At 40.3% G+C, this 13,070-nt stretch overlaps 1 long non-coding RNA gene across 1 annotated transcript; it reads left to right on the plus strand.

Annotated features, from left to right (window-relative positions):
* The first annotated feature begins 4,916 nt into the window (after positions 1-4,916).
* On the plus strand, positions 4,917-7,755 carry LOC144262272 (uncharacterized). Its single transcript, XR_013345504.1, has 3 exons — positions 4,917-5,117; positions 5,229-5,309; positions 7,337-7,755. It is a non-coding gene; the product is annotated as an uncharacterized LOC144262272 (long non-coding RNA).
* The last annotated feature ends 5,315 nt before the right edge of the window (positions 7,756-13,070 follow it).

A 13,070-nucleotide genomic window follows, 5' to 3' on the forward strand; every position in this document is an offset into this window, starting at 1 on the left:
ATGAGAGTGCCCGAAACAATGCGGGAAGAGGTGGGACTGGGTATTGCAAGGCGGGACAGGGGTGGGATTAAAAAAAATAGTGCCGCACAGGGCTCTCCTGTAAAATGTTTGGGGTTCGGATGATTATTTTTTTCAGGTCTTCTGTGAAGCGCTATAAAATGATGGCAAAGAACAGGAGCATGTCTGTGCAAATAATTCTTTGCCAAGCATATATGGGCATTCAGCCTGTGCACTTCATTGCCCGAGGAGGCCATCGAGACAAATACTGTGGCTGGGTTTTAAAAAGGGTCGGATCATTTTATGACCATTACCACCACTCGGAGGTAACTATACAGTATATAAGTCTCTAAGTCGCATGCTTCTGGGCATAAACAGGCTGCCTTCGAAAGCTTCAAAATTATTCCCACCCACTGCATAGCATTGTGCGGTCATTAATGTGCTTTGCAGAGCCCTCTCTGTGTCACATCAGGTATTGGGCACCACAGCTGGAGGCAGGATCTCAGACTAGACAGACCAATGAATAATCACATCTGGTATGGCAACCCTGTGTTCCTATAATCCCTTTGTTAATAACAAGATGGTAAAACAATTCAGGCAGAAATACAGAACATGTCAGATTCTGTTTACTTAACTGCTGTTTTAGGTAATTGCTAGTAAACCAAGCCCTTGTGCTTTCCTCAGAAAAATTACAGTTTAGTAGTAAATTTATACTGCCTTCCACTCAAAACATGTCATCTGAAGCTCTAAACTAGTATCTACCAAGAGTTCTTGATTTTCCTGCAAGGGTATGAAAGCCAAGTACATCAATTCATGGGTTGGAGTACAAATGCTCTGTGTTTGTATTTGTATGCATAGGTTTTCCTCCCAATTATTTATGCACATTAATGGCCTGTTTTACTTAAATGGTACACAAAAGAATTGAAATGAAGAGTGAGAGCTTTCCCTCACAAACCAAAAATTTTAGTAACCTCCTTGCATATTAAGCTTCTGAGTAACTTGCAAAAGGGGATAATTGATAAAAACCATTGCATTTCGGAGACTGAAGTTTGATTAGCATTGTTTAGACCTGGACTGGTTCCTGCACTTGGGAGAGACTTTGGTGGCTTGAAATGCACAGCCTAAAGATCCCAGTCTCCTGAAAGGGGGAGGAAAGTCTCCGCATAATTAAGTCTTATGCCAATCTGCAGAAATAATGGACAACAGCCACTTGGACACAAATATGAAATCTGGCAGAGAGAGAAGGTGATTATACATCCACATCTAATCAACTGGGCCTCAGTTTAACATGACGCATACTTGCAAACAAAAAATAATTACATTTGGGGTTCTCTGTCTATGCCAAGAGAAAAACAGCGAAGATTTTTTGCTCTGTTGACTAAAATCTTAGTAAGTGTGATACTGGTTAAAGTTCAATTGCCAAGAATGAATAGTAATGGGTTGAAAAGTGGCAGCAAATGTTTTATCTGATGGGCACTATATAACCAGATTTTAAAATACAAAATAATATTGAATGTTGCTGGGGCACCAAAATGGGGAGAATTGAGAAAAATGATTATTAGATCATTCTAGGGGTAAGGGGGAAAAGGCTTAGCTTTATTACATTGCCTAAATGTTTGCAATGAAACCCAAAACCACACAGAACTTGCCTGGGTTCAGGTTTCATTGCAAACTTGAAACTCAGCTCTGGGGAAAAGTTTGCAAATATTTGCAAAACTATTGAGTCAATCTGAGCCCTGCCTCAAACAAACCAGAGTTATACTTTACAGTCGAAAGTGCCATGGGAAATGTGCAGTTTCAGGTCAAAACCAAGTGAAATGGGGAGAATTTGACAGTTTCACTTTGAATTGCGGGGACTGTTTGAACCAAAACTCAGAGGTTTCATGAATACAAGCAGACCAAAATTGATGGCATATACAGAGCAACGGAAAGAAACCATCACATTTAGTATCTTATCTACTTAATCGGTTTAATATCTGCTTCTATCTCACTATGTCACTTCTAGACTAAGAGTTACATTCACCCCTGGTTTAATTCAGCTTTCATGGGACCTTAGGTGGTGGAAAAGTTTGCCTGGTGGTAAGGTAGGGCTGCAAGTTGGAGAGTCACCCCACAAGTTGCCAGTAATGCCCCTTACCATAATATCTGAGCGTGTCACAATCCTAATGTATTTATCCTCACAATACCCCTGTCATGTAGTGAAATGTATTATCCCCATTTTACAGATGGGATACTGAGGCATAGAAAATCTGCCTGGTAGTGAGGTAGGGCTGCGAGTTGGATGGTTATCCCACAGATGGCCAGCAATGCCTGAAACATAAGCAATACTGGCTATGAGGAGTACGTGGCCAGGGATCTGGGGAAGTTCAGGGATTCAGCACATCCCATTAGAAAGTTGCACCAGCAGGGCTCTTATCACCCCACTTCCCAGGAGAAACTAAGACTATGTCTTTACTGGGGAAAAAAGGCTTGTTTTTTATGTAGCGATAGCTAACTCAAGATAGATCTCACTCCAAAACCCTAGTGGAGACATGGCACAGACAGTCATTACCTCAACGTAGCTAGCTGAGATAAATCCCAGGTTTGGGTATAGATTTGACCTGAACTAGCTACATCAAGATACAAATAAAAAGAGTTATTAGTTAAAACTAAGGAGACAGTGGGCCAGAGATAGCAAGTGTGCACAAGCACGAGAATGACTCTATATCCTGTGGTTAGAGCACCTGCCTGGGAGGTGGGAGACGCAGGGTCCAGTCCCTCTGCTCCAATGACTATTTATCCACAGTGGAACAGTTTCAATGGGAGAGAATGAGGGAGCCCCACATCAGAATATTCCAGACTCATACTCATCTGAGAGATGGCAGAGACCTGTTCAAATCCCTTCCTCTCATCGGGTGAAGGGGGCACTTGAACCCAGGATCTCTCAAATCCCAGGTAAGTACCCTAACCACTGGGCTAAAAGTTCTGAGGGAGATGGTCCTCCTGCTCTCCCATACCCAATGACTATCTGTTTTGTGTGAACTAGCCTGGGGTGGGGAGTGGTCCAACAGGAATGCTCTAAGCACACCTGATGGATCAGACTGCACATGCAAGTTAGGATTATGGTTGCAATCACTCTGGAGCTTAGCTATAGGATGACCAGATAGCAAGTATGAAAAATCGGGACCCCTTTCCCCGCCCCACCCCTGGGATAGGGCGGGGGAGGATAGTTGCATATATAAGGGAAAGTTCCTAATATCAGGATGGTCCCAATAATATCAGGACATCTGGTCACTCTACTTAGCCAGGAGATATGCACCCAGATGCTTAGAGTGAGGCAGCAGTGTGTATGCCCAGAGGCACAAATTAGATGCTGAGGGAACTTTTAACTGAAAAAATTTAGAAGCTGAGTGAGTTTAGGTGCCTATAGGATTCAGTGAGAGTTTTGTGAGTAGCTGTGGAGTCTAAAACTGGGACTTAGGTGCCTCAACCCACACTTAGGTGCCTAAATCTGGGGCTTAAGCACCTAAGTACCTTTGTGAATCTAGACCTTAATCCTTGCAACACTGAGCAAAGAAATACCTAAACACCTTTAAAAATCTGAGCCTATTTCTCCTACTGCCTTGACCAACTCATTTAGCTGTTCTTTAGTCTGTCCCAAAGAACAGCTGGTAGCTGTGCTCTGCATGGCTTGTTTTCTATTGGCTGACCAATGGTTTATGGTAGTGGTCTTTTACTAGGAAGAAACCTCCGCCTAATTTGGCCTCCCTCCTTATGCTGTGCAGGATATGCGTCAGTCCCACAGAAGTCACTTGGACTAAATGGGAGTTACTATTATCCTTAAGGGGGATAATTCAGGTCCTACTCAACATGACAGTCTTTTCATTGACTTCAGTGGGGTTTGGATCAGGCCCTATTTTAAAAGCATTCGCTTTATAATACTGATACGAGCACAATGGAATCAACAAATATTTATGGCCCATTTGGGGTGATTCTGTTGGAAAATATTTTTTCCAGAAGTTTCAAGAAACCTGTTCAACTTTTTTCTATACTTCTAATGTTCTCCAAAGCCCAAATTTCTCCTGGTTCTGCCATCTCCTATTGAATACATTTAACAGCATGTTAGAGAGAGAGAGACTGCCTTGAAATAAATAACTCTTCCTTGAGATGAGGGACACTTGGCTGCCCTGCCTAGTTCAAGAGCAGAGTTCAACTGAACAAACTATTTGAGTGTTATAAGATAAAGGCTAAATGTAAACAGTGTCCAAAAGGAGCCAAAGTCCTAATGTAAAAAGTTCATTTGTGTTTTAATGAACCGGTTCAGTAAGCAAGAGGACTGGAAAATTCAGAACTCATCCAATAAGCTCACAGTTGAACTGGGGGCTGTTGGCAACTAATCTCATGAGGACTAGCCTGACAGTATCAGTAAATGTAAGGAAATGAATATGATCTGTGTGTGCATTCCCTGCTCACCAGCCAAGTTCATTTCAGAAGCTTGTGGTACAGAGTTGTTCTCTTTGCTGTTGTTTGCTGCGAATGAGTAAGTCACAGCCGTCATTGAATATCACCAGAATTGTGTATATTTCGGGTACACAGAATATTATAATTGAAAGATGACTAGCATCTCACTTTAAGAGACAAAAAATATATGAAAGTCCATTATATTATAATACAGTATCTATAAACACACCAGTTACACACCAGAGCTATTGGATGCACAGGAAGAGGAACAAAATATATGAAGATAAAAAGTAAACATTGCATTTGGAATGACCTTTCTAATGTGCTCTCTCTCAGCTCTGTAGGCCATCAGCCAAGGCCTACATAACTTTTCTGGCAGCAAGCGGGTAGGAAAAAAATCAAAATCCATTTTTTTCCTTTCTTAAGGAATTCCTTAAGGGCATTATGGAAACAATTCTCACTGGCCTGTCTACCACAGTTAAGAGTCACCTAGCATCCCTGGCTGCCAGCTATTATAACACTAAGCATAGAGAATCAATATGTCCCTTTTCTGCCGTGATGTTCAAGGATGTCCCTGAATTCACCTCAAAATATTTCCTCTCTACTCTCCATCCCGCACCGCCCCATACCAAATACTGGAATACTTGAAGTGGAAAGAAATGTCAAGAGACACTACCAAGGTTGGTGTGCCGAAAATATGACCTACTGTGAATTTTTTTTCTCGTTTCTGTTTTCCAAGCCCATAGAGGGTTGGTGTGTTGTTTGTATCTTCAATACTCTTTATTTTCCAGGAATAAAAGATTAGTACCAGCAAGAGAGCACAAATAAGCAACAAAACACTGTGTGAATGGGATGAAGATACATATATGTTGGTAAGGAAATAATTTTGGCTCATAGCTGCCAAGAAATAACAAAAAATGAAAAATTCTGGAATTAAACTGGGGGGGAGGTATTCAAATGAATTTTGAGGGGAAATGCTTTTTTTCTTCATCACAAATAGCCCACTGGCAATATTTCAAGCCTATTGGTAAACTTTTCAAGTATCACTTGAATAAAGAAAAGCAGATTTAAAGCCAGTATTTTGATCATTTTGATCCTGCCAATCTGCTTTTTGTTCTAGATGTCCCTGTATCTATGAACATCATCCTTAATTTCTAGCTTACCTTGCAAAAATTCAGCTAATTTATTTTACTTTGAAAATATCATTTCCATTTTTGGAGACTAGAATACCAAAAAACTGTAATGCCGTACATGGCCTTGCTCTTGCAAACATGTGGGTAACTTTACTCACACAACTCAAGTCAAAGTTTGCATGATCAGGGTCATGCTGACTGTTTCCAATGGTAAAACGCAAAGGGACAGACTGTGACCTTCTTATTCACAGTGATGAGCTCTTACTCACAGGAACTGCCTCATTCATTTCAGTGCTGTCAGCCAAGTTCCTAGTGGACAGGTGTCCACATTACAGAAAACCCTACCACAGCTGGGAATGGTTGTCACTTTTCTTGTAAGACTCATCAGAAAGGCCAAGATCTGAACAGGGGTCCAAAGCATCCACAGAGGATGTAGGAGCAATTGGGCCTTTGTGAGTAACTTCCCGTTAACACTGTAGGTATAGCAACATTGCAATCAGAGGTGTGACTGCAGCTGTTGTAGACATACCCAAGCTAGCTTTGATCTAGCTAGCTCAAACAACAATAGCGGTGAAACCTCAGCAGCACAGGGTAGCCACTCAAGTACATATCCAGGATCCTGGGTGGACTTGTATCGTTAAAGTCTCGTTGACATCCATTCCAAATAAATACATCACAATCAACTTCACTACCATAATTTTAATTACTTTTTAGTGTTTCACATACATATACAAAAATCTAAAATGATTTGCAGTGCTAGATGGGATAGATCATACCCTTACAAACTGTGAAAGTGCCTATATGTGGTTATTTGTTATATTGTATATCTTCTCTAGAATGCAGGAATGATTCTGTAAAGTATGTTGGTATTGTCCAGCACTCTTTCACAGATTAGGAAATTTTAGGCCTCAAACTAACAAAACAGGTAGGCCCAGTGGCTTCAGTGGGTTTCAACAACCGAGATTTCACAACAAATGCTTAGGTTTCTTACCAATAACTTTGCAAATTAGACAGACATATTGGTTTGGTAACCATAACAAAGTGAGAGACATAACTTCAAAGCAGATTAGAGTTGCAGAACTGATTGCACTAACAAGCAGACTGGATCAGGTGTGTCCCATTAATCTTCAGATTCATCAGCTGTCTGTTCTCAGCCACAGGAATCAACTAAATGGTGATGCACTTCCAATAAATCATCTGCAGAGTGAGTAAAGCAGCAAGATTTTCACTTTATACAAGCCGTTTATTTAATGAAGTGCCTTCAAATTCCTTCCAAAAAAGCAATTTTTGCACTCCCCCTTTTATAAACATAAAGGGCTAAATGACTAATTGTGTTGGATTATTTCCACATGCACCAAAATATTGTTGTGCACTAGTTCTACTTTGCAGTCATGGATAAAATTTTTCTAAACTATGAAGTTCTGGACGGAACATATTTAAAAACTTCTCTGTGTTGAAACTGTGTCCCGCTGCACTGCAGTGAAATGAGTTGCAACTGTGGTATGGCCTTTCACAGGCATGATTTCATAACATTGGCTGCTCACTACTTTTATTATTCTTGAAACGTATCTCTAGATGTGATAGGGACTTATCTTCAAAATGCCTGAAAAGCTGCATCTTAATAAATGCCTCACACTGGTGTGGCAGACCTAGGTACTACAGTTTTCTAGATTTATTTTGAAAATGCTTTTCCAGTGTTGATATTGGCCCATTTCTTACCTTCAGGTAATTTATTTGCCCTTTGTTGTTTATGTTTCCACCATAAGGGCTTCTTTCGTTTTCCAAATTACAAAGCAGAAGGACTTTTGGGCCCTGACTCTACAAACACCTATACATGTGAGTAACTCAAGAAAAAGAAAGAAAGAAAGAAAGAAAGAAAGAAAGAAAGAAAGAAAGAAAGAAAGAAAGAAAACTACTTTATACAGACTACTATTTAGGAGAGAAGATCACTAATTTGAAGGTGGGGGAAAGAAAGGAAGGAAAATTCTTTCCATTCTGTCCCACTAAAAAATATATCTACTGCAATGTTTCAGTGGGAGCTAACAGTGTGTCCAGAATTTTCCCTTAAAAGCCTATTAATTGCTTTCGAATATTGGCATCTGCATACTGATGAAAATTATAATATAAAATATAATATAATCTATAAATATAACACTAGGATTTATAGGCCAGTTTTGTAGGTATAAACCCAATCCCTTTCTTTGCCAGAAAAACCACACACAGAAAAAACAAGATAAACCAGCTCTAATCTGCACCTAGTAGCAGCTTCTGAAAACCACATTGTGCTTAAACTATTTGTAATAAGCCAGGTACATCTCAGAATCTGCTGATCCCATTTAGATCTCAAGGTCGATTTGTATCAAAATATCTGCTGCATACCAATAATATATACATCCTGGGAGACAAGTTCACAGAAATATTTTTCTTTTTCAAACTGAATATTAGATGGATAACATGTTAACTATGCCCCACTGCATTGGTATTATCAGAAACCTGTTCACTGTTTATTTCACCGTAACCACAGTGGTGTACACATGGCTGTGTGGTTACTGGAGCTGCTGCTAAAGACTCAGAATGAAGCAGTTGAAGTCTATAAAGCGGAAGAAATGTGTGTTGTGTGTTCAAAATCTTTCATGGCAGCATTTTCTTTTTATCAAGAAAAAAGAAAAAGCCTGTAAGACCAATCCTGAGATCCCTGAGGAAGCAAAGTTCAGAGTGACGTCAATGGGGACTGGTATATGCGATTGAAAATAGTCTAAATACCAGAGTAGAAGGGGGAAAGTCTCCAAGCTTCAGAATGTGTTGATAATTGTATAAGTATTAAAGATGAAGAAAAGCCTGGATACCAAACTTCTGAGGGTCAGATTTTATATCCTGACTTGAGTTGAATAGCACCTCATGTCATTAGTATTTCCATTTAAATCAAGGGGATTACCTGTAGAGTAAGGCATTGCTTATTCTGAGGAAGGGTATCTCAATCTGGCCCTTAGGAGATTTCATCCATATACTTTAGACAGGAACAGGAACTCTCATATCACGAAGACAGTTTGGCAAAGGATAACTGGGTGGAAAACTAATCAATAAAATGGATTAATAGAAAGAGCTGCCTGCTAAGGTTTTGGCGCATATATAATAATTAATTAAGCCCTACTACTGTATTTCTATTCACTGCACTCTGTGGGAGTTTTGCCTGGGAAGAGACTTAGCACTATATTTTAAGATGCAAAGCACTATTACAGGGCCAGATCCTCAGCTGTTTAACTATGCCATTTTATGCCATCTGAGGATTTGGCCCTTTATATGGCCCTCAATTATTATAGTTATCTAAAAACATATCATTAACCTTTCTAAGGCTTGTGGCGGGGGGGAGGGGCTGGAGGCAGCTGTGTTGCTGGTTTTGTCAGAGCAACTCTTTACAATGATAATTCACTACTGTTGGCAGTTTATGTGGTCTGCTTTTGCTTAGTCTAGGTTTGAGACTACAGGTAGTTTCAGACTTTTCTATCAGCCTGTTTTGTGAAAGCGACTGTGTCACTTTCACAGATTGACACACACACCGTTTATGACTATGAAAGCAAAGATCCATTTCCCCAGCATGTGACAGACTAGAGTCAACATGATCCCCAACTCAGCAGTAGGCAAAAGCCTAGCTGAAGAAATGATTAAAGTCACTTCATGGTTTCCTGCAGCTGTCATACGAGCAGACTCACCCTGTAGTCAGCTGGGCAACTGTCTTTTTTTCTGAGGTCTACAGATAGCAGCTTTCTCTTGAAGCGTATTTGCCGCCTGTATACCAGACACATCAGGCATCTTTGCCATCTCAACAGTGTCAGCTCAAATGACTTCCTAAGCAGTACCTTTTCTGCCAGCTCTAAAAGATTGATGTGTTTGCTCATCCAAACTTACTAAACTAGCTAATACTGGCAGTGAGTCAGGAAACACACTAGATTTCTTTAATAGCTTCTTCCATGTGAAATCATGTGATGAACAGGCATTAGGCTTGCACAAATCTGTCTGTGTTCACTGGAAAGAAATAACTGTTTCTAGAGTAACACTAATGGGATCCACAGTGACATGTAGCCCATGAACAGCACTATACTGATCTGTCAACTATTCTTTATGTTTGCTTATCAGAGTCCATTCCGTTCTTGCTCTTCCCTTAAATCATACAAACCACAGATGTTAGAGGAGGAGAGGGAGATAGACAGTGACCCCAAAAGGAGCAAATTATCCTTCCACTTTCTATAGATTTGCAGAGGTCTACAAAAACAAATAGTGAGATAAGAGAAGTAGTGTGTGTAAACAAAAAATGGGAGGGCCTATGAAGGAGTGACTATGCTCCAGCAAACTGCCACTCATTGCAGATGCACCGCCATAACATCAATTTACACAGAATAGAAACCCCCCTGCTTAGACACAAAGGTCCTTTATTCCATAGAACACTATAGAGGATTGTTAATGCATCTTGGAGTCCATAATCTCAACAATTATAGCTGAATACCCAGCCTTTCTTCTTGCCACACAGTACTGTGCTTTGCCCGAGCAATGGGTGAGATTATTTCACTGTACGCTCTATTGAGATAGGTAGGTGGCATACAGTCCACAGATGGAAAATGTGAGAATGTGGTCTGTCTTACTTAAAATATAAGCACTGAAAAATTCAGTTGTTTTATTAGAAGTTCATTTAAATTTCCCCTTTTGCAAGTCTCTTTCTCTTTCTTTGCCCTGCCTCCATAATATTCCCTGGCTCCTCCTCCCTATGACAGGTTCCCAGCAACCTGCAAACGCCCACTGCTCCCCTCACGCTCCACCCTTTGAGTTTCCTAACATCTGCACAAATCACCCAGACTTTGACATTAAGTTTCAGGGCCCATCAGCTTTGGCAGCCTTTCAGCAGAGATTGCATTCCAGGCGGAATATAAATATTGCATGCCAGACCACATAAATTTCCATTCAGAATAACACTAGGCCACCATAGAGAGGCCGCTCCAGCTGGCTGCACTACCATTTTAGTAGCAGGGGTACGTGTGTATGGGTGAAGCGGGAAGGCCATGCCAACCAACACTGAAACTAAAAGAAAGGTTGGTTCAGATCAAGAATAGGACAGAGGTTCAGACCAGTTCCTATTCTGGTCCCACGTTTAAACAAGGATCATGTTTCACTTGCTGTACTGTTAGCTCTATACAGGTGCACCAACACCAATGACAAGCCACAAAAATTGCATGGAATCTAGCAACATTTTCTCAACTAAGTTCTTCAGTCAAGTGAGTTTCATAGCAATGGGACCAAAGGAGTTTTATTAACAAGCGTATTTTGAGTACCTCGGGGCTACTGAAAGAACCATGCTAGCAATGACTTTGCTGATGCAGTTATTACCTCGCAAAGGATTTCCTTGTTTGCATTGGCTGAAAATATGGAGCCACGTCATCAGCTGGTGTAAATGAGCACAGCTCCAGCGTACAACCATGTTATAGACCCGTTTTAACCTGTGTAGGGGTGATAATAATGTTTTAAGCCCGTGTCTTGACAAAGAGTTGTGTGCAACACTGTCCTTTTGGAAATGCAGATCAGCTCTAATATTACTGTGCCCATGGTATGGGACCTGATTACTTCTTACTTGTTCTCTAGTTTTGAGTGCTCTTTGGACTCCTGCTGTCATGATTCTGGGCAGAAGGAACTCAAGATCCCTTCAGTTATTTATCAGTGAAATTCTAGATGAAAATAAATCAAAAAAGGCCTCAAAGGTTAATAGTGTTATGTTGGGGATTGGGTGAAGCCTCATGGAAACTGGTGGGTATGACAGCTACCCTTCCTATATGAAGCAGTTAAGATTCTTTTGGAGCAAGTTAGCTAAAACAATAGGAGCCACTGCCCCAAACTCAGGCAACATGCAAGGCCAGTCAGGAGCTGACCTATGGGGGGAGAGGGGTTTCACTGGGGGCTGAATACAAACACAGAGGGCTGGGTATTGTTTCAGTGTTACTATTGATAGAGAATAGACACAGCCAGAAACACCAACTAAGCAGACCAAGATGGTAATAGAAAGCCAAAGGCATAGAGGTTAACGGTATTTGGGATCATATACAACATGGTTTTACAAAAGGTAGATCATACCAGACCAACCTGATCTCTTTCTTTAAGAAGATAACAGATTTTTTAGACAAAAGAAATGCAGTAGATCTAATCTACCTGGATTTCAGTAAGGCATTTGATATAGTTCCACATGGGAAATTATTAGTTAAATTGGAGAAGATGGGGATTAATATGAGACTTGAGAGGTGGATAAGGAACTGGTTAAAGGATAGACTACAACAGGTCATACTGAAGGGTAAATAGTCAGGCTGGAGGGAGGTAACTAGTGGAGTTCCTCAGGGATCGGTCTTGGGACCAATCTTATTTAACATTGTTATTACTGACCTTGGCATAAAAAGTGGGCATGGGTTAATAAACTCTGCGGATGATACAAAGTTGGGAGCTATTGCCAATACAGAGGAGGACCGGAATATCATACAAGAAAATCTGGATGACCTTGAAAACTGGATTAATAGAAATTGGATTCAATTTAATAGTGCAAAGTCTTGCACTTGGGCACTAACAACAAGATTTTTTTGCTATAAAATAGGGATTTATTCCTAGTCATTCCAAATTCTGTGGTGCTTTTTATAAATGTGTTAACCACAAATTCCAACTCAAATAATTGCATTCTGGTTACCTAAATTTCCCCTTCAGTTTCTCTTAGGAAAGTTATTCTTCATACCTATTCTAAACTGTTGTATAGAGCTTCTCTACACAGTAGAAAACAGTCACCAGAGGATATGAAACAATCTCTGCATACAGCAGAGCTGGTTGAAAATCAGAATTTTCATTCTGCAGGAAACACTGCTATTTCAACATTTGTTTTCATCCCAAACTGGGACAAGAAGTCAAAAATTTCAAATTTTTTCATGGAATGGAAAGTGCTGAAAAATTTCAATTCAGAAATGTTTAAACATTTGGTTTTGCCTAAGCTGCCTCAGTGCCTGATGAGAGTTGTAGTTCAGGTGCTTCATACCCCATTCTCCTCTCAGGGCTGAGCTCCCCAACCAGATTATACTTCCCATGATACGTTTGAGTTATGGGACTCCTATGAGGCATTATGGAAGTTCAGCCAGAGATCATACCACAGTGCATCCTGAGAAGTCATGGCACCTGGACTCCAAATCCCATGAGGCACTGCAGCAGCTCAGGCAGACACAGATTAGTGTCATATTGACTCAGAATGAAACGTTTTGATTTGGTTCAACACACCACCATGTTTCATTATGAGACAATATGATTCAAAATGAAATATTTCATTTAGATTTTATCAATGGAAATTTGAAAAATATCAGCAAAATCAAATTTTCCTATGGAAAATGTTCACTTTGTGGAAACTGCATTTTTCATCAAAAAGTGGACTATTCCTGACCAGCTCTAGTGTATAGTTAGAATATCAGTTTGATAAGGGCCTAGTGCTGTGTG

Source organism: Eretmochelys imbricata, chromosome 3 (genome assembly GCF_965152235.1).
Source record: "Eretmochelys imbricata isolate rEreImb1 chromosome 3, rEreImb1.hap1, whole genome shotgun sequence".
NCBI lineage: Eukaryota > Metazoa > Chordata > Testudines > Cheloniidae > Eretmochelys > Eretmochelys imbricata.